Source organism: Caloenas nicobarica, chromosome 1 (assembly GCF_036013445.1).
Source record: "Caloenas nicobarica isolate bCalNic1 chromosome 1, bCalNic1.hap1, whole genome shotgun sequence".
NCBI classification, from domain to species: Eukaryota; Metazoa; Chordata; class Aves; order Columbiformes; family Columbidae; genus Caloenas; species Caloenas nicobarica.
Genome location: NC_088245.1, coordinates 14,540,869 through 14,560,537, shown reverse-complemented (window position 1 = coordinate 14,560,537; position 19,669 = coordinate 14,540,869). Strand labels below are relative to the sequence as shown.

The 19,669-nt window shown below is 40.6% G+C and overlaps 1 protein-coding gene across 1 annotated transcript in view; it reads right to left on the bottom strand.

Annotated features, from left to right (window-relative positions):
- LHFPL3 (LHFPL tetraspan subfamily member 3) overlaps positions 1–19,669 on the bottom strand; it is a 169,083-nt gene that overhangs the window by 118,096 nt on the left and 31,318 nt on the right. The gene's annotated exons all lie outside the window — the stretch shown is intronic.

The window sequence follows — 19,669 nt, the reverse complement described above, 5'->3', positions numbered from 1 at the left end:
GATGGGTATATACAGAAGAAAAAAAAAAAAAGGGAGAATCCTGGTTGCAATTGACTTTATCGTGCCCTGAAATCAAGCTGGGCACCTCCTCCCAGCCTGCCAGCACCCCGAGGGCAGATTCAGCAAGATACACAGACACACCAGGCTGGGGATGGGGACGTCTGCCCAGATGAGCGCTCCCTCGGCGCAGAGCCCTGCACCCCCTCACTCCCCTGCACAGCCCCCCGCCACCGCGTGGCTGAAAGATCCCCAGCTGGGATCCCTTGGATCCACCTATTCCTGTGCATCAGCAGCACTCGGGGTCGTCGCTCAGTGTGAACCGTGTCTGAGAAGTGTCACCCTGCACTGGGTGAAGGGATGGCAGCAGCAATAGGAGGTGATGAATTTTGCCGTAATTTCTCATATGTGTATCCCATTGCAAATACACATCATGGTGTTTGCTCTAACAGTCATAATGTAGCACATTCCACCTGTGCACTGACAAATACAAGAGGGAACAGAACCTGCCACATGCCTCTGCTTGCAAACCCCGTCCCTTGTGGTGCCCTGGCCAGCTCTGCACCCGCGGGTGTCTGTCTGCTCCGCTGGGGTGCTGGGGGTGCACCCGCGGGTGTCTGTCTGCTCCGCTGGGGTGCTGGGGGTGCACCCGCGGGGTGTCTGTCTGCTCCGCTGGGGTGCTGGGGGTGCACCCGCGGGGTGTCTGTCTGCTCCACAGGGGTGCTGGGGGTGCACCCGCGGGTGTCTGTCTGCTCCACAGGGGTGCTGGGGGTGCACCCGCGGGTGTCTGTCTGCTCCGCTGGGGTGCTGGGGGTGCACCCGCGGGTGTCTGTCTGCTCCACAGGGGTGCTGGGGGTGCACCCGCGGGGTGTCTGTCTGCTCCGCTGGGGTGCTGGGGAGGAAGAGAGAGTCTGCGCCTGCAGATGCTAGCCACAGCAATCCTGGTCTGTGAAAGCCTGTTTCCCAAAATATTTAAGTGACATGAATAAAAGCCTGGTGTGGTGCTACACTGCATTATGGTGATAGCCTGGTGTTCATTTTCTTCCTTTATTTTTTTATATTTTTTGAAGAAACCTTAGAAATCAAATATATTTTCCCATGCATACCATTCTTTCTTATTTGAGAGGTATCGGTTCATGGACTTGAGAGACCTAACACTACCCTGCTTCCTTTTGTAGCCTTTTCCTAGACACCAAAATAACGTACAACATCATCAGAGAGATGCCTATTTGTGGGCTCTAAACTCCACACTCTTTCCTAATAAAATCAAAGAAAGATTATCAAGATCTGGCCTGCAAGAAAGTATTCTACTGGCTCCTACATAAGCTGATAAGAAAGCAAAAATTAATCATTTATTGATTTACTTGACCTCACCTTGTATTAACTTTATTGGCTATCGCAGTAAAATAGTATGGGTTCTCAAACAAGAACTATTTGGAGAGAGCCACAAGCCCAATTTCCACAGCAGAGGATGTGAGGGCACTGGAGTCATTGCTCTGACTTCGTTGCATGCATGAACGCAAGAAATGACGTCCTGGCCTTGTGGACCTGGAGGCCGCTGTCAGTCCCCGCTGCCAGGGGAATTCAACCCACGGGCACTGGGAAGGTCTCCATGTGGAGCCCAAACCCAGCAAACACTGCCGTGCGTGGCCAGGAGGGATGGCTTGTGCATCCATCAGCACAAAACATCAGCACACATGTTTGCTCTGGAGTAGAAGAAATAAAGAGGAAGGGGCAGGTGGAAATTACCCTGGGCTATAGAATTATGGTGGGTCTTCCTGGTAGCCAGGGCCACGTCCTTCACGTCCTGTCATTTACACAGATGACCTCACTGGCGTTGTTTGCAATAAGCACTCGGTAAAATGTACTGGATTTGGTTCCAGAGAGTGGTTGATCAACTCAGATAAACCCATTTTCATATGCAATTAAGACAAATCACTCAGCCTTTGATTTCCTTTTATTAAAACAGAGATCGATCCCTATGTCAAACATAATATACTCTGTACATTTCTCTGAAACAAACTGAAACTGTGGTTTTCATAAAAATTCCATAGGATTATACGATCACCATAGACTGAGTCAGCAGAAAGATCTGGTAAGGGAGATCTGACAGGAAAATAGATGGGTGAATTATGCAAAAGACGATTTCTGAAAAAAATCCTTCATACGCTCTGTACATTTTGATAGCTTGACAAATAGTTTCAAAGATAAGGAGTTTCCCTCTGCATTTGAATATTTGTGGAGTGAAAGAAATACTTGCTTGACACCCAACAGGAAATCAGGATATGGAGACAACAGCATCATTCACCTCTTCCTTCAGCCCTGGGCAAATTCCAGATGTGCAGGACTGACTCCTCCAGCCGTACCAGCCTGTGAGCCAGAGGAGAACACAGGGAATGGCAGTAGAAATTCAAACAAAAACCAGATTTCCAGCGCTGTTGGATTGGGATCTTAACATAGTATTTTGCTTGAGCACTGACTTAACTTGAAATACAAAGTAAATGCTGTGTTCAGATATAGCTATACAGAACCTGTCATGTCCTCAGCATGTTTTGCTTTATGAATACAAAAATTAGCACATTTTGTGCTATACATAAAGAAATGTCAAGTAGGTAACCTAAAACCCCAAATGACATAACCAATAAATCTAATTTAAAGAGCAGTGAGTATAATAATAAACTTCACAGGATTCCAATGTCATCGCGTCTGACCAGCCATGGTAAAGTGCTACTACCTCTGAATTTCAAAACTGAAAGTTAACTATTATGGGCAACAGTATCTAATACCAGGCTGGTACAAAGCCAATTAAGACATACCATCTGTGCAAATGTCTGTCCCTGAGCACATTTTATTTATAAGATTAAAATAATGAGTACGATGTGAGAAAACCTAAGAAACAATTAGGGATTAAAACGTGGTTTTATATAGAAATGAGCATGTTAAAATAAAATTATCTAAAAATATACATCTGTCCGCATTTAGTACAAGGAAAAGGACCAAAATCTTGCACTGCAAATCAGCATCCTCGTGATAAAGCCTCTTCTTAAGCAAGAAGGATTTTTCAATGTCATGGTTAAGTCATTGATGCTGCAAGTGAACGGCAGTGACGCAGGCCAGGAAGTGGCAATAAGATCCCCCACCACAAAGATAACACCATGTCCTGATAGCAAAGATAAGACAATATAAGATTTTGAGAGGCTTTTTCACCTCTGACTTGGACCAACTCTTTGTTCACACAACAGCTAACACAGGGTGGGGGGATGTTTGAGAGCAGCACAGCAGTCTGCTTACATCAATTGTAAGGTCAAGACCAAGGACTGACATTTTAATATTACATCTTTTTAGTAAGGATACTATATGGTTTTAGTTACCTGAGAGTAAAAAATACCACTCCTTTTTTGCTTTTTAAAGCTCAGTGTCTTTATGAATATTTTCACATTTGTAAGTGCCAGAGCATTGAGGTACCTTTATCGTATAGATTATAGTTGATTATAATTAACACTGGTCTGCTCCCACGCTTTGGCCAAGTAATTTTTTTTTTCTGCTGGGAGATCTCGGTGCAACCATGGAGGAGGGTGCCAGGATGAATCTCTACATACGATGTGGCTTGGCAGACTGGTGCACCAGAAGAAACCTACTATTAGCTAAGGAAAACAACAAGCAAATGCGCAACATCAGGGCAGCCACCTCCTCTGCAGCACCTTCCTCCAGCTCAAACATCCTAAAACTGCATGAGAGTGTTACAAAAACACTGCATTAATTGCAGCAGTTAGTATTGTAAAAGGTGTCGCAGTCCCAGAAAACCTTTTTTTTAATGTTATATTAACATTTCCTTTCCACCATCTGTTTTCCAACTGCTCAGCACTCCCATTGAAGTGTCAGGTCGCACTGTCCCACCATGCAGATGTCCTCTGGCAGCGGTGGGGCTTCCAGATACAGTGGCAACAATGGTGTCCCCACAGGTGTTTAAAATGGAAATAGGTAACGATTTTATTGACATTCGGTTTCCTTTGGAAATTAATTAAAACCAAGATAAACCCCTCTATCTGCAAAGGAGAGTGTGCAGAGATAGCAAAAGCAGAGAAGATGCCCTCACAGGAGTTTGCTTCGGTGCCTACTCCCCATCAGCAGAACAGGCTTCATGCCCCTGCTCACGGGTGGACAAAATTCACCAAAGACTCTAAAAAAACCCCAATTTCCTCCTTTGGCTCTGCTCCAGCTTCACCATCATGCTGTGTCTATTTGTCTTCTAGGAAAAGAGGAAAAGCAGGCGAGCTCCTCGCTTTGAGCTGACATTTGCATCTGCCACCCTGTACTGGTGTGGGACCTGCCCAATACCCCACCAAAGAAAACGAGCACGGACACGGGCCGACCCGTGGGATGCTGAGCTTCGAAGCCCTACGCAATCCCGGTGGGTGCCGCATCAAAGGGCCCCGCTAACAGCGTCCAGCTGACGAGGACACTGCAGCCCGGAGAGCGGGAAGGGAGGAAAGCGGCATCTCTCCTTGAGGATATTGGGTTTGGAAATCTGCATCTATTAATTATGAATAAGTGTAGCTAAAGCTGCATTTTTTTTACTTCTATCAGGGAGCAAAAAGAGCTTCTAATTTGAGAGACTTTGATAATTGAAAAATGGAATATATAAGCAAGGACTTCTTCTAAAGTTTCTCTGTCAAAAAACTTCAGCAGTTTTCTAATTTGTTTATATTTTTGATGATTGACTGAGAAAAAAAATGATTGACAGGCCCAGAGATAAGTGGAGAAATGCTCAGAAAGTAATAACTTATAAATGCTACTTTCATGCGACATTTCCCCACTTATCAAGTCTCTCATATTTACAAATGAATGAGATAATGTTTAAACCCTCTGCAATCAGAAATTTTTCCATATAAGACACATGCTATCTTTCTGCCTGCCTGCAATGTGCCCTGATTGTTAATGTGTATTAATTATTTTTACTTGCTCATCCAATGTGAACTCCACTATATATTTTTATAATCCTCTAAGGATATGTCCTGTAAGCAACAAAGCTGCATGTTCTCCTTCTTAGTTTTTTCAACATTTTAATTAATCTGCTCCGCATGCAACCAAGAATTTTAAAAGAGGTGCTTGTGCTGTTAATGTTTTTCTTCATAAGTGAGGACATAAACTTTCAGACAACTAGAAGAGAACTCCCGTTGTGCCAGTATTTTCAGTAAGCAGTATACGGGCAGCTCAGGTAATTAAAGGTTTGTCAGCTTGACAGTGATCCCAGAGAAAATAATGAAATGGCTGAGGGCGACTTGATTAATAAGGAAATAAAGATGGCTAATATAATTACCACCAATCAACACAGGCTTATAGCAAGCAGATTTTGTCAAACTAATTTGATTTTTTATGGAGTTTGAAGTTGCTAAAAGCAACCATGATGGTATAATAGACTGCTAAAAGCTACATGATGTTTGATTCACCTGAATGATGTAAAAATCAACATGACATACATTAAAAGGATTAAAGCCTGAGTAACTGATCATTCGTTAGGGAATTGTTCTTGAACATGTGTTTCCAGTGGGATCCTAAAGCCATTAGTTCTTAGCCCTACTCTTCTTTATGTTTTATTACTGATCCGCAAGAAAACATATATTCATTACTAATGAAGTTAGCAGACAGGACAAAGACTGGAAGAGGAGACAGAGCCAGCAGTACAGAGGGGACTGGATTGCTTCGGGAACCAGCACGAACAACCAACATCAACTCCAACAGAACAGATGGAGACCATGCTGTTAACCAAGGGGGCTCTGTTCTTGGAAAAAACAAACCTGAAAAGAGTTGGGGGATTCTGAGGGGTTTTTAGCTGAACAGGCATTTGAGTAAGATGTTCTTCTAAAGGAATAAATGCCATCCCTGTATGTCAAAAGGCTGAATGGGGTAACAAGCTTTTACCTTAGCATTCAAGCCTGCAATACCGCATCCAGCTTTGATGCCCACAGTTCAATACAGATGTTGAGAAGTCAGAAAAGAGCCAAAAGAACGATTAAACTGTTGGAAAACATGGTTCATGTTAAAATGTTCAACATACCAAGGTGTTCAAGATATTTAAGAACAAAAGGTATCTGGCTGCAGCCAAAGATGCACCATGTCAAAGACAAATTGGATTCAGAGGATTCTCCCATCTGGCAAATCGACATGAGAACTGGAAACTGAGTCAGGACCATCCATTCAGATATATGGTGTATACTTTGTATAGGAAGGATGACTTAACACTGGAACACCCTTTCAGATCTGTGATAAACGTCACATCACTAGAAACACTTCACAGGACTTTTCTCTGAAAGGTATGTCCTACTTCAACCTAAACGCGTTGCAGAAAAGCACGTGGCCTGTGTTATCCAGGGGTTTAGATAAGCTGTTCTTGGTGCCTGAAAACCTACCACTCTACAAATGTTTCTATTTATCAGGCAAAAATGTTAACAGCGATATAAATTTACTTTAAAAAACACTTTTTAAACTTCCTTTTTCCTTTTTAAAAAACACTTTTTTCCTTTTGGATAAGTTTCTTTCTCACCCACTCTCAAAGTTTTAAGACACCAGTTGTAGACAAATTATTCTGAATGGCCTCAAGTTGTGCCAGGGGAGGTTTAGGTTGGATATTAGGAAAAAATTCTTCACGGAAAGGGTTGTCGGGCATTGGAACAGGCTGCCCAGGGAAGTGGAGGAGTCACCATCCCTGGAGGTGTTAAAAATGTGTTTAGATGACGTTCTTAGGGACATGATTTAGCGCTAGAGTTAGTTTATGGTTGGACTCGATGATCCTGAGGGTCTCTTCCAACCAAAATGATTCTATGATTCTATGAATCCACAAAGCTGCAAAGTCCTGATGAAAACAGTCTACCAAGAACAAAACCTGCAAGATTCAGAGAGAGAAAGGATAGAAAGTGATGCTGTAGACGAGACTTCAGTTCTGACCCCTGCTCCCATGCTGTTTGAAAAAAAGACTGTTCTCCTGAACAAGGCTGGATAGGCTGATAAATGCCCATCTTCAAACTTTAAGTTATTGCAGGGCTTGCCCAGATTTATATTGATAACCTAGGGATGAAATGCTTTTTATCAATACGCTATCTGCTTGCCCTCTAAGCAAGCTGTACTTTTGTGCATGCGTTTATTTATAGCAAACCCATACTTTAAATGATCTTTAGCAGCTGAAATAATTACCTCAAAACATTGTATCACTAGAGAAATCAGTGAACTGGAAAAAAAACTACTAAAATTTGCTTCATAACCTGCTGAAATTGAGCAGAATAACAGATGGCTCCCAGTATTCTGTCTCCAATTAATGGCCAAAGAGAAATAGCTTACTTGGGGGAAAATGACACTTTCCATTTAAATTTGGAGTATTATAAGGCAATAAATTATGGGAAATTCCAGCAGGCAATCGGCAACTGTTCTGACCCTTAACATTTCAGGACTTGATCTTCACAGGGACCAAATCCTGTCCTGCCTCTCAGGATCACATCTTTATTTTATGCTAAGTCTTGTTCCTTGCTTCCATTAAAGTCACTCCAAACCCAAAACTATGAGATAAAAAGGTGGTGAGAAAATATATAAATAATATGCACAGTGCAGAATAAATTCACATCTAAATGACAGGCCAGAGGAAAAAAACAGCTTCGGCAGAAGGCTCATCACATTGACTGCCTTCCTTTTCATATCTATTTTTCTACCTTCATTCCCAGACTATTTACTGTTTAATAACTCATTCAAGGTCTTGCTTGAACGCTTTGATGCTTCTCGCTTGAATAGATTTTCTTTGGAACATACTCCCTGAGCTGCACACGTTACATTTGCTATGAAACATTTTTTGCCCAATATATCCTCTTAAAAAAAAAAAACCCACAAACTTCCACAATTTTTACCTAAGTTTTGCAAGACCATCCCTGACTTCAGCACACCAAAATTTATCAAAATGATCATTATGGGAGTGAAGGTAAATTCCTATCAAGGTATCTCTGATACATTTTCATGACACTGAGTTTTATTATACATCCAGGCTTCTAGATGTTCCTTATTTTACGTGAGTAAAAACACTCTAAAAACATCCAGCAGAATTGTGCAGTCCCCGTGCGAACAAACTTCCCAGTTAAAAAAATTAAGAATTTGATCTGTGGAGTGACAGTAGGATCACAGGCTGATAACGATTTGTTTGTGACACTGTTAGTGATGTCTTTGTCTTGTCAAGCTTGACTCTTACTGTGATTAAGGTTTTGTTTCTACTGTTTGCAATGCAAGGAGATTTTATCCACCTTAATTATTCCTAAAGATTTTCACTTTCAACCGCATTGAATTTCTGAACATTCAATGACTGTTTACTTTGTTTCTTATTCATTTCTCAAAGACACTTGAAAGTCCATTTTTCTAAAGATTTTTTTTTTCTTTTCATTTTTCAATCCCTTTTGGATGGTGTAAATATTTTTCTTCCATATTGATTTTGTCCCTTTTTCCTCCAACAAATGCTAATTATTTTACTAGAGTTAACTGAACCTGACTCATCTATTTTCATTTAGCAATTTCAATGCATATATTGTTATTATGCTCCAATAACGCTGCCCACCAGCATTATTAATGCAAGCAAAGCTACAGGAAAAGTATTCGTTAGTTAAATTGCTGTTTTAATGAAAGATAATAGTTTTTGTTGAATCCTTTATTCTTGTGTATTCCTTTATGAAGTATAATGCTAATTATCCCAAGGTGTAAGTAAGAAGCTTAGGCTTGCGAAGTCAAGCATACCATAGATAAGAAATGCTAAAACTAACATAGACATAGATGCCCAATTTGAGATTCTTGGCACCATTTCAACACAAATAATGGCAGTCATTAAACATAATGATATATTAAATATACAGCAACAGTAGAATATATCCAGCAACAGTCCTGCATCTAGGTATACAAATTAGTATGCTATCATGTATTCCTTATGAAAAGGGTAATTAATCTCACCTAACCTTTCTGTTGCAGTTTTGCCTCTCAAGTCCGGGGACACTCGCTCTTGCTGGAGGCCGGAGGGCGAGCACGGGCTGGGGATGGGAGCCGAGGAGAAGCCCAGCACCCTCCCTTCCTACAGAGGTAAACAGGGACTGACATAGCTCAACCCATTACAAATGTCAGTCTTTAAAGAGTGAAAGCAAGAGTTTCTGTTTCCTCCTCCAGAAGCTTCAGGGTGACATGACCAACAGACGCATATAGCAAGTACAACTAAGCCAAGCGCAGGCCTAAATGTTGTGCTGTGTTTAAACAGAACATGAGAAAAAGCTGCACTACTGTAGAAAGAGTTCGAGAAGTTCTTTGGGGATTTTTTTAGCTGTGGCCAATCTTGGGTGTAGAAAAAACTACCAAAAGAAAGTGCTCACCCTGTACTTCGTGTCTAAATGTTCCTCATTGATAACCGAGCTGATGTTCTCAGCAGAGTGCTTTATCAGCTGTAATGGCTGTGACAAACACATTTAGAAATCTGGAAGGACCAAGATGGGCATAAACCAACATGTTGTATGAAACCCCACCGCAACGTGAGCAAGGCCACCGGTTTGGTTTGCTCCACAGTGTGCACAGATGCCAGAACAGGAAAAGTCCGCACACGTTACATTTGCTATGAAACATTTTTTGCCCAATAGATCCTCTTAAAAAAAAAAAAACAAACACAAACTTCCACAATTTTTACCTAGGTTTTGCAAGACCATCCCTGACTTCAGCACACCAAAATTTATCAAAATGATCATTGTGGGGGTGAAGGTAAATTCCTATCAAGGTATCTCTGATACATTTTCATGACACTGAGTTTTATTATACTTCCAGGCTTCTAGATGTTCCTTATTTTACATGAGTGAAAACACCAGAAGCAAACTCAAGGAAGAAGCTTTGTGAGGCTGATCCTCTTAATTTTTCAGGATAAAATTTCAAGCCAAATCACAAATAGACCCTTCCTTCCTTATTCTGGATTTTGACCCAACTCGTCTACAGGAAACCCATCAGAGCAGAGCAGAATTGGAAACCTCACATACCATCAGGTGTCTTGAATTACCTTGAACTGAGGACACCACATCCTCTCCAGCGGCTGCTGTGCCCGAGTACATCAGGCCTCAGCATAAGCACATCCATTTTGGTCCTTAACAAAGAAAAAGCTTTGTTTGGGTTCCTACCTACTCAAAAGCAATATCTAAGCAGATTGTTGCAGCATATGCCTATACTAAAGCAACACAGCAAATATAATGAGCTCAACAAACAACAGTATTATCTCCTTCAACCCGAGATGATTACAGATGCTGTAATTTATATGGTCATTTACTTCAAACAAAGGCTGTGGAATGGAAATCGCACCTATCATCCTGCCATCTATCCAGGTATTTTGCAACCCAACCCCTTTAAGCCAATTATGGTGTAAACGCATGGACTCAAAAAGACGTTTTATGGAAATGAAGGTGCCACAGTGGAGAAGGTTGAGGAGTTTTACCACCAAACAGCTGCCTACTCTCTCCTCCCCAGGTTGTGTATTTTCTCTATCCTTAAAGGATTATCTACATTAAATGAATGCTTTCCAAAGGAGAATTATTTTGTTGGAAACAGAAATCCTTCAAACTCTGTTTCTGAAACCAAGACTCTTAAAATAAAAGATATCAATCCTAAATTCAGTTTGCAGTCTCCTTCTCACAACCTCCTTCTCTGCTTTCCAGGTAGAAGTCTTAAAGGTGTCAAAACCACATGGAAAAGCATAAGACATAATGCAAATAATTCATATGTAGAGTATGTTATCTGCCTAGTCAATGTATATATATGTTATTCTAGATAGTGGATTTCCTTGCTGTGATCATTTCAGGAAAGGAGGAATACACAGTAAGTAGTCTGTTATATGAAGTACATATATACTTAAAAAATAATTTTTGTAGTGGCTTATGTAGTATGAGATGAAACTTTTGGACTTTGGCTTTCTCTTTCATCAGTATAAGGAATAATATTTCTAAGAAATATCTACTTTATAGTTCCATACTTGGCTAAAACTAAAATTGTCCCAGAAAGGAGATAATACAGAAGATACAACTTACATAAAATGAAGTAAAATGTCATCTAAGTATAATGTTGTTTTGTGTTATATTTTAATTTCATACCATTTAGCAGACACACAAGATCTCCTTTTTATTTTTTTTCTCCCTGCTATTTGTTCTTCTAACTAGGCAAATAAAAGTTTTTAAAAGATTGCTTTTACTCACCCTTTAAAGCAGCCCTTTCCTGGAAAACTAGATCTCAAACTGAGTACAAAACATTTAGCTGCTCTTACACCAGAGGCCACAGGCAGAAACATTTGAAGTTTAAAACCAGCCTCTCAGCTAAGTCAGAGGTCCTTGCTGCATCAAGAGAATAAAGCAAAGGCTGATCTGTTTTTTCTGATCTGGTTATAAGGTTACAGGTCAATATGCATTATATATTATCTGAAAAGTGACTCCACAAAATAAGTAGGCTTCCAGTCCAATGCATTAGGAGGATTCACCTGCTCAAATGAAGACTTCAAGGTGGTGAATAGGTACATCTGAGTTTGCTGTTTAGACTTTGTTTAAAGGTAACAACAAAAGGAGGCAATGGAAAAAACCCAGACATATCTGAGGTGTCTGAGTAGATATTTCTCTCACCTGAAAATAGGACAAAGCAACTTCTCTCTCTTATTTAACTAGAAAAGAAGCTTCAGATGTAGATGTCTCCCTTGGAGATGTCTTAAGACCCAAGTTGCCACATCATGATCATTCTCCTCAGCATACAGTGTAAGTATTTTTTTATTATTATTTTTGAGATGCTGGTAATAAAAAAAGGATTCCCATCTGTGGCATCATGCTCCTGTGAGTCATCTGACTCCTGTGAGTCATCTGAGAGTAAGTGCATGCTTCTAGATGAGCATCTTTGTCAGAGCATTAATGAAGACCTGGTGTAATTAGGTCTGTAATTTTACAGACTCTTAGTGTATAGAAGTACTGTCCCTGGCCTTTCACCAATTTTTAAACTGTTTACAGCCTTTTCAGTCTCTGTTTAAGCTACTGACTTCCCTAATGCAATTGCAACTTTCTGGAGGTTGACAGAACTCAAAACGTTTACTTCTTAAATCCTCCAGTAGCTTTTCTGTTTCATAGTACACACACATTTGTGAGGAGCCCTGAAAGGCACATTTAAATAGATCTAGAATGGCTTATCACACTTCTCAGTTATTATTTAACAAATTTCTTCCTCATGATTTCTCCTTCCAGTAGATAAGACAGAATTTTATGAGCTTTGATAGTCTCTTCACCAAATGTGGTTCAACTAGTTTTATTTGCCACACTTTTCGGTCAGTATATATTAAGTTTTTCCTTTACATTTATGTGACTTGAACTGCTTTTGATTTCTGTATTCTTGTGAAGAATCTTCTATCTTTATCTGTATTTGTAAAGGCAAATAATAATTTCCATCTGATTTTTCCTCCTTCCTACATTATCAAAACTATCGATTACCACTTTGGACCCTTCTCTTGAGAATTTCTACCTTCAAAAGCACTGCACCATTAAAAATATTTTCTTTATCTTTCTTTCCTTGTGACTTGCAAAATAGTCAGCAAATGGATATAATACAATGAAATGCTATTATTACTTCCCTTGTAGATGTTTGTGCTCTAGAAACATGAAAGGCATCCTGGAATATGACTATTACCAATTCAAACAACATGCAGCCTTTTGTCCAGGATGGATCTGGATGCTTCATAAATATTTCTGGTTTCTATTGTGCTGTAGAATTAAGGAGAAAAAAGAACCATCAAAATAAATTTTGTCTTATTTTCTGTAATTTTTTGAAGGAAAGTGACAGGGGGAGAGTGTAAATTCATCCACTCAAGCATTTTATTGATCATCAAAATAAATCAAATCATCAAAATAAATTTTGTCTTATTTTCCATAATTTTTTGAAGAAAAGTGACAGGGAGAAGAGTGTAAATTCATCCAGTCAAGCATTTTATCGGTCTCCATCGATGAAAAGAAAGCAAAACGTAGGGTTATTTTCCTTATTTCTCCTTTTTTTTTTTTTTATTTATCCTTGCTTTGACTAGAAATTCTATCCTGCTTCTGAGAAAGCTTCAACAATGAAAGGCCCACTAGAAATGCCAAAAAGTTCCATTAGGTGACATTTTTATTTCAGTAGGCTTTTTTACTTTTGGCTATAAGCACACTATTCTTGACTATCTGTAGATGTAGTATTTGCCACATTATGGGGGAAAATAACACCTATCGAAGATATTTAGTGACCTTATAGCTCTTTGCTACTCTAGCTGTTAGTTTATAAGAAGTATGCACAATAATAAGTACTATTGAATACATGAACCATCCAACATATTATTATTTTGCTGAATTTCAAAATCTATTCCCTGTAAATCTTCTACTTGGTAGACAATGTCTAAGTAATTCCCTTTTCCCAGATGCCTGAGGTGCAAGCACTTGTGTTCTGTGTTTCACTACATTTCAAATGTAGTTGATGTACTTTAAAAACTAGACTATATCTTCTAGATATTACCAGGTTACCTCTTTATTACATGACAGTTCTGATTTGACATTTTCAAGATGTTTATCCGCAGCCTGTCACCTGCACCTGGCTATTTTGTAGTCTTAACAATAGTCTTCTTTTAAAAATAATACTAATATGTAGACATTGACTTCTGCTGAGATAAATATCAAGTTTTATTGACCTCAGGGTATTTACCAAAGTAATCTGCAGCAAATAATCTCTTTATGGAACAATGACTCTTGATGTTCACAGAAATATGAAGACAATCCTGTGCATGTGCATGAGTCTCACAAACCCGCACTGCAGTGGACTGTAACCCCATCCAAAAAGTAGATTTCCGGGCTGCTTTATCACATGTTCCGTACACAACAGTACAATACTTGTTTCTCCTTTGACTGAAAAGGAATCTCACTGAAGAGGAAAGGAGTAAGAATAAGGTAAAGAGATTTCATGAGTGGCTGCCCTGTTCCCATTTCCTCAACAGAACCTTTTCAGGAACAAAGGAAAATTAATATTTTGTTGCTGGAGAGAATAACTTTTACCTCCACTCATCCCATCCATAGCCGCGTTTCCAGCACAAGCACACAAATCAGGATGCTACATCCTTTCTATGTTTCTTTTTGCTTCCATCCACAATTTCTCTGGTAACTAAAAAAAAAAAAAAAATCTATAAAATCTTTTAAGAATTAGAATCCTCCCTTATAAAAGCTGAAAATTTCCAGCACAATCTTTGAAATAATGGAATTCCCTATTATAGATTATTTGTGTAGCAGAATTTTCCTTGAGTCACATTGCCATATCATGCCTGACAACCATCTTCCACCACCGGTCTTTCCACATGAACTACATCTGAAAGAAAAAGATGGCAACGAATTTCAAAGAATAGTATTTTTTAAATCGAACATCCTGCAAGGTAAATCACACTTGAAGGGAAAAAATAAACCTATTTCCCCAGCCTCTGATTCAGACAAGCACTTCTATGGAGCTCAGTAGGACCAATGGGCAGGGTCTTGCCTGTGCAAACAGATGTTCCAGATCTCTGTATTAATGAACTTGGCCATGGCAGTTCCTTACTGACTCACTACCAGAATATTTACAGCCACTAGTGTAAGCCAGAAAATGTATGACAATGTTTAGATAAATTATCTCCTCCTTGTCTAAAACAGCCTCTTCTGCTCAACTGCTTCTATTGCCACCTGAAATAGCCTTGTCTAGTACAGACCCTTCAGCTATCATGATAAACCCAGATTGTCATGATGAACTCCAGACTGTGTATACAGAGCCTGATTATCACTTTTGTCAGCTTTGTGTTAATGCAGCTTTTCTAATTTCAGTTCGGTACCTCTGGTTTTACATCAGCCTGAACAAGAATCCAGCCTGTGGTTTGTACCCATCACTAAACCCTGAGCACTCATTTACATTTTTGTTCTTTCAGTCTCTCAGGTCTCCAGACTAAGAACAAAACATGTTACCTTCACTGGCAAAAAGCTTCCTCTTCTTACATCTTATCATTTACTCTGCTGCCTCATTTATATTCAAACCTTCTCGTTTATATCCTGATGTACAACTGACTTTTCCTCTGCATTTTAAAAGAAATCTACCCACCTACTTCTTTATATCATCGTCTTTGAATCAGTAGACAAGTCACTGCCTTATTTTCCTTCCAGAAAAAAATTATCTCCAGAGCCTGCTACGGTGCCTTCAGATACCTCTCCCCTTCCTCCACCTCCTTGGTACTCTACCACCTCCACTGCAACTCTCAGTGTAAAATACTTCTTCCCTTTGGCTTGGGGAGAGGATGTTTTGGGCCTCAAATGCAGCTGTCCCAACAGCCAACATTGGTGGTGACAGTTTTTAGAATGTCGTTTGACTCTCTCAAGATGATTAAAGAGTTATTTCCAAATCTGGTCAAACTTCATTGACATCAGTATGGTTAACTACCACCATTCACATCATTAAAGATAACAAGAGAAACACACATTTCTAGCTAAAATCTAGGCACAGTGCATAGTGGTGACAGTGACAGGCTGTTTGCAGTTTGACCTGTCAAGAAGGCAGTTTCTGATCATGACTGAGCATCCACCCAACACCACCTCCAACGGATTCTGCAAACCTGAGGAGCAATTTGCCGCACAGTTTGAAGAGCTGTACCACTGTGAGCGTGCAGCCCAACACAGGCACAAGAAAGCAATGCTGATGCCTTGTCAGGATAGACTCATTGGAGTGGTAGATTGCAAACATTGCCCTAAGGAGGAAACCAAAACCTGATTTCTCAATGGAGTCAGGATACCTGGGAAAAAAATTACTGTCTTCTCTCATCCTGTAGTCTGCAGAAAGGGAAATGTTGCTGATTTCTCCACTGGTGATGAAGTGGGACTAGAAGAACAGATGCCAGAGCTGCTAGATGCTTCCTATACACAGAGGCTTCAACTTAAGGACTGCACACAAAAGAGAAAAAAATACAAGTGCAGCCCCCTACTTACTTATCACAACACAGAAATTCATAATTCATAAATTCACAGGAATTCGTAATTATAAAACCACTAAAAACTTGGGCATTTCTAGATGGAATTTTATGAGAGCACAGACTCTGATAAAATAAGCCAAATGACAGACACTGGAATGGTGAGTTCAAGAGGGTTTTGCGAAGGATAAGAGCCCTAAGCTGAAACCAACACTTCGTCTCCATGACCACTGTTAGCTGTATTAGCTAGGCTCAGTTTTTATGGTGAAGTACCACGTTGTTCCCTGGCCCTCCAGCCAGACCCAGAAAATGAATATTTCAGTTCTCTGAAGGCTGGAAGAGAAATAAGCAGGGAGTGAAAGTACCAAGAGGTTTCAGTGGTTTGGGCTGTGTGGGTTCACTACAACAAAACATCCAGCAGACCTACTTGATCCTGGATTTTGCCTGTGTACTCAAATCTGAAGGGCTAGCATCTTTATATTAGTCATTTCCTTGACATGTTTTCTTTCTTTGTTCAGAAAAACTGCTTCAGTATTTGGAATTTTTGTTCTGTTATTTTTAAAATGTACAAGTTTCACTAGATCTTGCCCTTGTTAACCCAAGACTTTTTACAAGTAGAAGCAATTTAGTTTTGTTTATATTTAAAATCTTAATACTTATACAAAATGTCTTACGTCCACCTTTTTAGGAAAAAAAAAAAAAGGTTTAACTTCGCAAAAATGCAAGGATCCAGTCCTTCCCTGCTGTATCTATGTTTAGTGCCCATCACCAGGCCTTGTTTCTGAATTTCCTTTTAATTAATAAAGAAAAGCATCTTAGCAAAGCAGTGGGAAGGAATTATACACGGTTATTCACTTGGCTCTTTATTGAACCCAGAGTTGGTCTGTTCCTTTTTTGAGAAACCTCACCTTTTACGACCGCAATGCTCTGGAAAAAAAGAACAAAGTCCCTGTTCTGCATATCTGCTCTTTAAAGAAGTCCTCATCAACTGAATTTGTCATCTCCCTAAAGGTACATTTTCAGCCACAACAGTCAAGGTTATTTTCCGACGGTATAATTTCTGGGTTAGCACTTCTATATTCTGCCTACTCAGACAGTTAGATCTTTTCACTAAAAGGATGGAAACAGTGTTCGCAATCATGATCAAATCCACTGTGAAATATGTATCCACAAACTGAGCGGTTTTATATTCCTGACCGGCATGTACCTTGAGATAGGCATCAGCTCAGATGAATTTCAGCAAATGTTCTCCAGAGAGAATGCAACTAAAACCTCTCTGAACGCTGATTTGGTGTGAGTAACAACCAGCACACAGAGCACTTCGGAAACTATTACAGCTTCCCAAAAAACACCAGCAAGGGTTTGGAGGTTACACAAGTCTTCTCAGTGGAAAACAGCAGTGGTCACAAATATCAATTGCCATTTATTTTAAATTGCAATCCAGCAGCTGGCAGGAGCCTCCCCTGGGGATGGGGACCCCCCCTGAATGCCCCCAGAGCGGCATCCTCAGGGCCAGGCAGGCAGAGGCTGATGCTCTGGTACTGGGGTGGATTTGGAGAGAGGGACACAGAGTAACCTGACCGCAGAACCCCACCACAGCCCTGAATGCTCCCCAGATCTGATGCCACCTGAGAGGAGGGTTGACTGAGGAGCCCAGCTTACAAGCTGCTGCTGTGTTTCATCGATTTAGGAACAAGGAGGTGCAGACCGACAGGATTGGCTAAAAATTTTGGTGCCTTGTGTGCACCAACAGGCTCTGTATCCCCCTCTCCTGCTTCCAGGGGTCCAGCTGAGGTCTGCTTTGACATCTGCTGCAGCACAGAGCAGTGAAGTGATCCTGGGCACGACTGCTGTGAAAACAACTCAGCTGTGGGAAAGGGCTGTGCAGAGAAGCCAAGAAGGCTCAGCTCAGGAGTTGTGTTTGGGTGTAGCCCTCTCCTCTTGGCCTTTGCTGGGATATCCTCCAGGGATGGGAGCAGCTGTCCCTGTGCCACGCTGACCCTCGCTGATGGACATCCCTGCCTGACCTTGGAGCTGCTCCTCACCACGGTCCTGTCTGGCAGCTGCTGACGGGTGGCTGACCCTGGTGATCCTCACTTCACTCATTGCTGAATTCTGCTGCTCCATGTTTGAGATCTACTGTCTCAGCAAGAGAACACTCAGTTTGCAAGGCATTTCAAAATCTTTAGAAAGAAATTGTGTTTGACAACTGTATAAATGGAATTAGCAATGTGGCCAATTGCGTGATGTTTCCAGGAGAGCAGTGCAGGGGAAATGGACCTGGGGGTCCTGGGGTCAGCAGGATGACCATGAGCCAGCACTGTGCCTGTGTGGCCAACAAGGCCAATGGTACCTGGGGTGCATTAGAAGCGGGGTGGTTAGTAGGTTGAGAGAGGTTCTCCTTCCCCTCTACTCTGCCCTGGTGAGACCTCATCTGGAATATTGTGTCCAGTTCTGGGCCCCTCAGTTCCAGAAGGACAGGGAACTGCTGGAGAGAGTCTAGCGCAGGGCAACGAAGATGATGAAGGGAGTGGAGCATCTCCCTTATGAGGAAAGGCTGAGGGAGCTGGGGCTCTTTAGTTTGGAGGAGACTGAGGGGTGACCTCATTAATGTTTATAAATATATAAAGGGTGGGTGTCACGAGGATGGAGCCAGGCTCTTCTTGGTGACAACCAATGATAAGATAAGGGGTAATGTGTACAAACTGGAACACAAGAGGTTCCACTTAAATATGAGAAGAAACTTCTTCACGGTGAGTGTGACAGAACACTGGAACAGGCTGCCCAGGGAGGTTGTGGAGTCTCCTTCTCTGGAGACATTCAAAATCTGCCTGGACGCCTTCCTGTGTAACCTCATCTGGGTGTTCCTGCTCTGGTGGGGGGATTGGACTAGGCGATCTTTCGAGGTTCCTTCAAATCTCTAACATTCTGTGATTCTGTGATGAGCAAAAGAACATGGGCTTTAAGAGGGAGAGTCAACATTTCTGCTTCCAAACATTTTACTCAAACACCATAATGCTTGTGTATCCAGAGATGGTAAATTCTGAAGGCCTTTTATGTGCTTTCAGAAAATTGTACCTAAGAAAAGTCCTCAAGATTCCTACAAGTTACCCAAAAATATTTACACAGTACCTGGATACCACACCAAGGATACTTAACTTTATCTGAACTCTGAAAAGGTCATGACAAAGCTTATGATTTATATACAAATACGTATCTGTTTCATGCATCTAATACTTGGCCCAGGACTTTTAGAATTATGTCCAGATTTAAAATAACAGGAGCTCATTATCTAAAACACTGATCTATTCTTTTTGTTGTCTTCCCGATTATTCTAATTATTTTCAAAAATTCAAGCATATTTGTGTATATAGTTTTTTATAAAATTACCTAAGTCATGAATTATACGTAATTAAGTTATCTCACCGTAGCAGCAGCAAGTTATTTGGCCCTAGCAGCAGAAATTATGGTTGCAATTTTAAAGGTTGTAATGCAGTATTAGAATGGTGTTTTCCTTTCTAATATTAGATCACATCATATACCTCAAAAGCAGCAAGTAATTAAACTGTGGCTTCCTTTATTAGATAACTTATTTTAAGGCAGTCAACAAATCACTAGCTCTGTGGCAAGCAACAAAACAAAACAACAACCAAACAAACAAAAAATAAC